The 9,724-nt window shown below is 45.6% G+C and overlaps 2 non-coding genes across 2 annotated transcripts; both read left to right on the top strand.

Moving 5' to 3' along the window:
* The first annotated feature begins 3,001 nt into the window (after positions 1-3,001).
* trnam-cau (transfer RNA methionine (anticodon CAU)) lies at positions 3,002-3,073 on the top strand. Its single transcript has one exon. It is a non-coding gene; the product is annotated as a tRNA-Met (tRNA).
* Positions 3,074-8,699: 5,626 nt separating this feature from the next.
* trnam-cau (transfer RNA methionine (anticodon CAU)) lies at positions 8,700-8,771 on the top strand. Its single transcript has one exon. It is a non-coding gene; the product is annotated as a tRNA-Met (tRNA).
* Positions 8,772-9,724: the final 953 nt, after the last annotated feature.

The following is a 9,724-nucleotide window of genomic DNA, read 5'->3' as shown; positions in this document are numbered from 1 at the left end:
CCACAATTCTGTGACTTTCACTTTAGTAATGGAGAGGGATAGGTGCGTGCAACAGGGCAAGGTTTACAATTGGGGGAAGGGTAAATACGATGTTGTCAGGCAAGCATTGAAGTGCATAAGTTGGGAACATAGGCTGGCAGGGAAGGACACAAGTGAAATGTGAAACTTGTTCAAGGAATAGGTGCTACGAGTCCTTGATATGTATGTCCCTGTCAGGCAGGGAAGAGATGGTCGAGTGAGGGAACCATGGTTGACAAGAGAGGTTGAATGTCTTGTTAAGAGGAAGAAGGAGACATCTGTAAGGCTGAGGAAACAAGTTTCAGTCAGGGCGCTGGAGGGATACAAGATAACCAGGAGGGAACTGAAGAAAGGGATTCGGAGAGCTAAGAGAGGGCAAGGAAAATCTTTGGCGGGTAGGATCCAGGTAAATCCCAAGGCCTTTTACACATATGTGAGAAATATGAGAATGACTAGAGCGAGGGTAGGTCCGATCAAAGACAGTAGCGGGAGATTGTGTATTGAGTCTGAAGAGATAGCAGAGGTCTTGAACGAGTTCTTTTCTTCAGTATTTACAAATGAGAGGGGCGATATTGTTGGAGAGGACAGTGTGAAACAGATTGGTAAGCTCGAGGAAATACTTGTTAGGAAGGAAGATGTGTTGGGCATTTTGAAAAACTTGAGGATAGACAAGTCCCCCGGGCCTGACGGGATATATCCAAGGATTCTATGGGAAGCAAGAGATGAAATTGCACAGCCGTCGGCAATGATCTTTTCGTCCTTACTGTCAGCAGGGGTGGTACCAGGGGATTGGGGAGTGGCGAATGTCGTTCTCCTGTTCAAAAAAGGGAATAGGGATAACCCTGGAAATTACAGTCCAGCTAGTCTTACTTCGGTGGTAGGCAAAGTAATGGAAAGGGCACTGAGCGATAGGATTTCTGAGTATCTAGAAAGACATTGCTTGATTAGGGATAATCAGCATGGATTTGTGAGAGGTAGGTCTTGCCTAACAAGTCTTATTGAATTCTTTGAGGAGGTGATGAAGCATGTGGATGAAGGTAAAGAAGTGGATGTAGTGTACATGGATTTTACTAAGGCATTTGATAATGATCCCCATGGTAGGCTTATGCAGAAAGTAAGGAGGCATGGGATAGTGGGACATTTGGCCTGTTAGATAACGAACTGGCTAACCGATAGAAGTCAGAGAGTGGTGAAGGAGAGCAAATATTCAGCCTGGATCCCAGTTACCAGTGGCGTACCGCAGGGATCAGTTCTGGGTCCTCTGCTGTTTGTGATTTTCAATAATGACTTGGATGAAGGAATTGAAGGGTGGGTCAGTAAATTTGCAGACGATACGAAGATTGGTGGAGCTGTGGATAGTGAGGAGGGCTATTGTCGGTTGCAAATAGACATAGATAGGATGCAGAGCTGGGCTGAGAAGTGGCAGATGGAGTTTAATCCTGAAAAGTGTGAGGTTGTCCATTTTGGAAGGACAAATATGAATGCGGAATAATGGGTTAACTGTAGTGTTCTTGGCAATGTGGAGGAGCAGAGAGATCTTGGGGGCTATGTTCATAGATGTTTGAAAGTTGCCACTCAAGTGGATAGAGCTGTGGAGAAGGCCAATGGTGTGCTAGCGTTCATTAACAGAGGGGTTGCATTTAAGAGCCGTGTGGTGATGATGCAGCTGTACAAAACTTTGGTAAGGCCATATTTGGAGCACTCGGATACAGGACTCTGGCTGGGGTTCAAAAGGAGGAAACGCATGTCTTGTTTGAAATGAAACGACGATGGAGATTGAATTTAAGTCGATTTGTGCACGGAGCTTAGTTTTGACGACGACGCATCAGGATGGCCAGGCGGTCTAAGATGCTGCGTTCAGCTCGCTGTCTCTTTTGGAGACGTGGGTTAGAATCTCTCTCCTGATATTCACTTTTCCTCCACGAGATTTAATTTCTCCAGACAGATTTTCAACCTCAGGAAGATCATTGGACAAGCGTTGGCCTGAGGTCATGGGATTGCTGCTTAAATACGGACAGCAAGACCCCACAGGCAAAAGCCCAGTTAATGACTCGATAATCTGCTTCAGTGACTCTGGTTGAGGAATTCAGATTGATCCCAGGACCCCGTGTAAAATTCGTCTTCTCAACTTATAAATAGTGTGGCTGGTTAGATTGTTCACATGCGTCCGAGAGGGGAAGTTGGGAACTCGGTTTCTATTGTGATTTATTGCTCGATAAACCTTATTTCCTTATTGCCTCACTGTGAGGTATTACTGGATATCGTTATATATCAATATTGCCCCTCTGTGGAGTACTACTGGATAACGTTTCCCGTGCAGCTTTGACAAATTGTCACGTGGACTAGAAACGTCAGCTCATTTCTCTCCCTCCAGATGCTGCCAGGCCTGCTGAGACTTTAAAGCATTTTCTCTGTGGTTCCCTATGTGTGAGCTTTACAATGTTGTAATGTGTCATGCTGTCTCCTTCATTCTTGGGACTAATGTCGGGATGAGACTGCAAGAAATTTCTGATAGGTATTTGCTGCAAAGCAAACAGGAACGTGTGTTATGTTTACTTTTGGTGGGAGGGAGAATGTAAATAGAAGAGAACAGCCTCGATTCCTCGTCCTCAGGGTAATGGCCCAGCACGGTTTCCCTACCGCACTCTGCTCCTTAAACCAGGAGGTACGTCATTACTGCCCTGCGGCAGCCACACAACTATTCACTTCCTCATTTTTTCTTTAAACAAGAATACACGTTTGAGCTCACTGATTCTGGTCAGCATGGTTCAGATAATTCAGTTTCGTGCTGAATGGTTGTTCTGTGAAGGTGACGTAATTTCTTCTGTGACGTTGTTCTGATGGGAAAGTGGGGAATGACTGCAATCACCTTCATAGAATGACGTTCGGCGCGACAGATTCACCGCTCTGGGAACATTGATCACGTTGTTACTGATTTCTTCAAACTTTACCTCAAGTCCGACCCCGCAGAGAATCAACCACGAGCAGAGTGGCGCAGCGGCAGCGTGCTGGGCCCATAACCCAGAGGTCAATGGATCGAAACCATTCTCTGCTATTTATTTTCTAATTCACACCAAAAGCAAACAAGTCGCGATTTGTCAGCAACACGTCTGCCTTTTTCTTTATTCGTATCAAAGTTTTGCTTTCAGTCTGATCCGCTCCTTGATACCTGTTCTTCAGCGACCCACAGTGCAGCGAGGTGACTAAGTTGACTTCTCCCAGAACACTCTTCTCCCTCTACTGGATGAACGTTCACCTGTTTGGACACTGGAGGATTTCTCTCGGCGACTTGTCTGTGCAAGCAGCACCGGAAGCAGCTGTGGAGAGAAATTCCAGTCGTCAGGATGCAACTCTCCAGTTGGATACTTCACGTCGCTCCGATCATAGACTCTCAGTGCCTTCGTGTGAGGAACGGATAGAGCCGGAATTCGGTCCTTGTTGATCGGAGCAACTGATCAATGCAGCAATGAGAAGCTGCTTAACCCCCAGCGGCTTGGGGAAGGATGGCACTCAGATACAGGACTCTGGCTGGGGTTCAAAAGGAGGAAACGTATGTCTTATTTGAAATGAAACGACGATGAAGATTGAATTTAAGTCGATTTGTGCACGGTTTTGGCGGTTTAGTTTTGACGACGACGCATCAGGATGGCCAGGCGGTCTAGAATGCTGCGTTGAGCTCGCAGTCGCTTTTGGAGACGTGGGTTAGAATCCCACTCCTGATATTGACTTTTCCTCCACGAGATTTAATTTCTCCAGCAAGATTTTCAACCTCAGGAATTTCATTGGAAAAGCGTTGGCCTGAGGTCATGAGATTCCTGTTTAAATATGCACAGCAAGACCCCACAGGCAAAAGCCCAGTTAATGACTCGATAACCTGCTTCAGTGACTGTGGTTGAGGAATTCATATTGATCTCAGGACCCCGGGTAAAATTCGTCTTCTCAACTTATAAATAGTGTGGCTGGTTGGATTGTTCACATGCGTCCGAGAGGGGAAGTTGGGAACTCGGTTTCTATTGTGATTTATTGCTCGATAAGCTTTATTTTCTGATTGCCCCACTGTGAGGTATTACTGGATATCGTTATATATCAATATTGCCCCTCTATGGGGTACTACTGGATAACGTTTCCCGTGCAGCTTTGACAAATTGTCACGTGGACTCGAAACGTTAGCTCTTTTCTCTCCCTGCAGATGCTTTCAGACCTGCTGAGACTTTAAAACATTTTCTCCGTGGTTCCCTCTGTGTGAGCTTTACAATGTTGCAATGTTTCATGCTGGACGCTTTGTTTCAGGAGGCAGTCACACCCGGTAGAATAAGTACTGTTAATTCGGACAGTGGTCAGGGACAGAGTGGTGTGACTGCAAGGGAGTCATGTAGGAGGATCCTGAGTTTAGGAGTTGAGGAGCCTCTGCCCTTGACCTTGTCCAACAGGCAGGAGGTACTTACTCCCTGTGTGGATGAGGAAGAGGGCTGTAGGGAGGATGCGTTGACTGACCACTGCACCGTGGTACAGGAAGCCATTCAAGAGTGGCGAGCAAAAAGACAAGTGGTAGTTGTAGGGGATTCTATAATTAGGGGGATTGATGTCATCCTTTGTAAGCCAGATCGAGAGTCCCACATGGTATGTTGCCTGCCCGATGCCAGGGTGAGGGACATCTCTGATCGACTTGAAATGATTTTGGAGAGGGGGAGGATCCAGTTGTTGTGGTCCACGTGGGGACTAACAACGTAGGTAAGACTAGGAAAGAGCGCCTGTTTGGGGATTATCAAACACGAGGGACTAAATTAAAGAACAGGTCTTCCAGGGTTATAATCTCTGGATTACTACCCGAGCCACGTGCCAATTGGCATAGGGTTGAGAAAATTAGAGAAGTTTCCCGCACTGAAGGAGTGGTGCGGTAAAGAGGGATTCCATTTCATGGGGCATTGGCATCAGTAATAGGGCAGGAGGGACCTGTAAAGTTGGGACGGACTTCACCTGAACCATTCTGGGACCAGTGTTCTAGCGAATAGGATAAATAGGTTGGTCACAAGGACTTTCAACTAGCAAGTTGGGGGGAAGGGAAATGTAAAGCTCTGGACAGTATGATGGTTAATGGAGATTAAGGCAGCAGGTTACGTGACAGGTTATTATGTAGAGATATGGGTTCAAAGACAAGGAAACATGGGAGAAATGGTAAGAGGAAAAATAAATTGCGAAAAGTTACTGATCAAGGTGTTAGGATTCAGAACAAAGACGTAAGAAACAGCATAAGTGTACTTTACCTGAATGCTCGGAGTATACGAAATAAGGTAAATGAGTTGATGGCGCCAATCATTGTGAATGACTATGATTTAGTGGCCATTCCTGAAACATGGTTAAAAGATGGTGACGACTGGGAGTTAAATATTCAAGGGATTCAGACTATACGAAAGGATAGAATGGACGGTAAGGGCGGTGGTGTAGCGTTGTTGTTTAAGGATGGCGTCCGGGCAATAGTAAGAGATGATATTGGTGCTATGGAGGACAAGGTTGAATCAATTTGGGTGGAAATCAGGAATAGTAAGGCGAAAAGGGCACTGATAGGAGTAGTCTATAGGCCACCAAATAGTAACAGGATGGTAGGGAAGGCAATAAGCAAAGAAATAACAGATGCATGTAGAAATGGTACAGCGGTTATCATGGGAGATTTTAATCTGCATATCGATTGGTTTAACCAGGTTGGTAAAGGCAGCCTTGAGGAGGAGTTTATAGAATGTGCCCGGGATAATTTCCTGGAACAGTATGTAATAGAACCTTCAAGGGAACAAGCGGTCCTAGATCTGGTCCTGTGTAATGAGGCAGGATTGATTAATGATCTCATAGTTCGGGATCCTCTTGGAAGGAGCGACCAGAATATGGTGGAAATTAAAATACAGTTGGAGGATGACAAGGTAAAATCAAACACTAGTGTTTTGTGCTTAAACAAAGGCGATTACAATGGGATGAGAGAAGAACTAGCTAAGGTAGACTGGGAGCAAAGACTTCATGGTGAAGCAGTTGAGGAACAGTGGAGAACCTTCCGAGCGATCTTTCACAGTGTTTCGAAAAGGTTCATACCGACAAAAAAGAAAGACGGTAGAAAGGGGAAAAATCGACCGTGGATATCTAAGGAGGTGAGGGAGAGTATCAAATTGAAGGAAAAACATACAAAGTGTCAAAAATTAGTGGGAGACTAGAGGACTGGGAAGTCTTTAGGGGACAACAGAAAACTACTAAAAAAAGGCATAAAGAAGAGTAAGGTAGACTATGAAAGTAAACTGGCTGAGAACATAAAAGCAGATAGTAACAGCTTCTACAAACATATAAGACAAAAAAGAGTGGCTAAGGTAAATATTGGTCCTTTGGAAGACGAGAAGGGAGATTTAATAATAGGAGACGGGGAAATGGCTGAGGAGCTGAACAGGTTTTTTGGGTCAATCCTCACAGTGGAGGACACAAATAACATGCCAGTGACTGATGGAAATAAAGATATGATTGGTGAGGACCTTTGAGATGATTGTAATCACTAAGGAGGCAGTATTGGGCAAGCTAATGGGGCTAAAGGTGGACAAGTCTCCTGGCCCTGATGGGCTGCATCCCAGAGTGTTAAAAGAGATGGCTAGGGAAATTGTAAACGCACTAGTGCTAATTTACCAAAATTCACTAGACTCTGGGGTGGTCCCAGAGGATTGGAAAGTAGCAAACGTGACACCACTGGTTAAAAAAGGAGGTCGGCAGGAAGCGGGTAATTATAGGCCGGTAAGCTTAACTTCGGTTGTAGGGAAAATGGTGGAATCTATCATTAAGGATGAAATAGCGGGGCACCTGGAGGGAAATTGTCCCATTGGGCAGACGCAGCATGGGTTCGCAAAGGATAGTTCGTGTCTGACTAATGTGGTAGAATTTTTTGAGGACGTTACCAGTGCAGTAGATAACGGGGAGCCAATGGATGTGGTATATCTGGATTTCCAGAAAGCTTTTGACAAGGTGCCGCACAAAAGGTTGCTGCATAAACTAAAGATGCATGGCATTGAGGGTAAAGTGGTAGCATGGGTAGAGGATTGGTATACTAACAGAAAGCAGAGAGTGGGGATCAAAGGGGTGTTTCTCTGGTTGGCAACCTGTAACTAGTGGGGCCCCTCAAGGATCAGCGTTGGGCCCGCAGTTATTCACAATTTACATAGACTATTTGGAGTTGGGGACCAAGTGCAATGTGTCAAAATCTGCAGACGACACTAAGATGAGTGGTAAAGCAAAAAGTGCAGAGGATACCGGAAGTCTGTAGAAGGATTTGGATACGTTAGGTGAATGGGATAGGGTCTGGCAGATGGAGTTCAATGTTGCCAAGTCTGAGGCTATCCATTTTGGGAGGAATAACAGCAGAATGGATTATTATTTAAACGGTAAGATGTTAAAACATGCTGCTGTGCAGAGGGACCTGGGTGTGCTGGTGCACGAGTCGCAAAAAGTTGGTGTGCAGGTGCAACAGGTGATTAAGAAGGCTAATCGAGTTTTGTCTTTCATTGCTAGAGGGATGGAGTTCAAGACTAGTGAGTTTATGCTGCAATTGTATAGGGTGTTGGTGAGGCCGCATCTGGAGTATTGTGTTCAGTTTTGGTCTCCTTACCTGAGAAAGGACATATTGGCACTGGAGGGACTGCAGAGGAGATTCACTAGGTTGATCCCAGAGTTGAGGCGATTAGATTATGACGCGAGGTTGAGCAGACTGGGACTGTACTCATTGGAGTTTAGAAGGATGCGGGGGGGGGATCTTATTGAGACATATAAAATTATGAAGGGAATAGATAGGATAGATGCGGGCAGGTTGTTTCCACTGGTCGGGGAAAGCAGAATCAGGGGGCATAGCCTCAAAATAAGCGGAGGTAGATTTAGGACGGAGTGTAGGAGGAACTTCTTCACCCAAAGGGTTGTGAATCTCTGGAATTCCTTGCCCAGTGAAGCAGTTGAGGCTCCTTCTTTAAACGTTTTTAAGAAAAAGATTAATGCCTTTCTAAAGAATAAAGGGATTCGGGGATATGGTGAACGGGCCGGAGAGTGGAGCTGAGTCCACAAAGATCAGCCATGATCTCATGAAATGGCGGAGCTGGCTCGAGGGGCCAGATGGCCTACTCCTGTTCCTAGTTCTTATGTTCTTATGTCTTCTTCATTCATGGGACTAATGTCGGGATGAGACTGCAAGAACCATTCTGATAGGTATTTGCTTCAAAGCAAACAGGAACGTGTGTTATGTTTACTTTTGGTGTGAGGGAGAATGTAAATAGCAGAGAACAGCCTCGAATCCTCGACCTCAGGCTAATAACCCAGCACGCTTCCGCTGCGGCACTCTGCTCCTTAAACCAGGAGACACAACATTACTGCCCTGCGGTAGCCACACAACTATTCACTTCCTCATTTATTCTTTCAACAAGAACACACTTTTTAGCACACTGATTCTGGTCAGCATATTTCAGTTAATTTACCTTCGTGCTCAGTGGTTGTTCTGTGTAGGTGATGTGATTTCTTCTGTGACGTTGTTCTGATGGGAAAGTGGGAGTGACTGGAATCACCTTCATAGAATGAAGTTCGGGAAGAAAGTTTCACCTCTTTGGGAACGTTGTTCACGTTGTTACTGATTTCTTCAAACTTTGCCTCAAGACCGACGCCGAAGAGCGTCAACCACGAGCAGGGTGGCGCAGCGGAAGCGTGCTGGGCCCATAACCCAGAGGTCGATGGATCGAAACCATCCTCTGCTATTTATATTCTCACTCACACCAAACGGAAACAAGTCGCTATTGGTCAGCAGCACATCTGCGATTTTCTTTATTGTTATCAAAGTTTTGCTTTCAGTCTGATCCGGTCTTGGACACCTGTTCTTCAGCTACCCACACTGCAGTCGATGTGACTAAGTTGACTTCTCCCAGAACACTCTTCTGGCGCCTCTACTGGATGACCGTTCACCTGTTTGGACACTGGAGGGGTTGTTCGGCTCCATGTCTCTGAAACCAGCACAGGGAGCAGCTGTGGAGAGATATTGCAGTCGCCAGAATGCACCTCTCCAATTGGATACTTCACGTCTCTCAGATCTTAGACATTCAATACCGTCGTGCGAGGAACAGGTTGAGCGGGAATTTGGTCCTTGTTGATTGGAGCAAACTGATGAATGCAGCAATGAGAAGCTCCTTTACCCCCAGCAGTTTGGACAACGATGGCACTCAGATACAGGACTGCCTGGGGTTCAAAATTAGGAAAAGCATATCTTGTTTGAAAGGAAATGACGATGAAGATAGAATTTAAGTCGATTTGTGCACGGATCTTAAATTTGACGCGAGCGCATCAGGATGGCCGAGCGGCTAAGGAGCTACGTTCAGGTCGCAGTCTCTTCTGGAGGCGTGGGTTCCACTCACACCCCTGATTTTGACTTTTCCTCCACGAGGTTAAATTTTTCCAGGAAGATCCAATAGCTCCCTTTCAGTGGAAAAACATTGGTCTCAGGGCATCAGATTCCGCTTAAATACGCACAGCAAGACTCCACAGGCAAAAGCGCAGTTAATGACTCTATAACCTGCTTTAGTAAACTGGTTGAGGAATGAATATTGATCCCAGGACTCCGGGACAAATTCGTCTTCATTTCTTGTAAGTAGTCTGGCTGGTTGGATTGTTCACATCCGTCCGAGAGGGAAAATGGGAAATCTGTTTCTATTGTGAT

This window comes from Scyliorhinus torazame, chromosome 24 (assembly GCF_047496885.1).
Source record: "Scyliorhinus torazame isolate Kashiwa2021f chromosome 24, sScyTor2.1, whole genome shotgun sequence".
In the NCBI taxonomy this organism is placed as follows: domain Eukaryota; kingdom Metazoa; phylum Chordata; class Chondrichthyes; order Carcharhiniformes; family Scyliorhinidae; genus Scyliorhinus; species Scyliorhinus torazame.
Note: the sequence above shows the minus strand (reverse complement) of the source record. Positions and strands in the feature narration are given on the sequence as shown.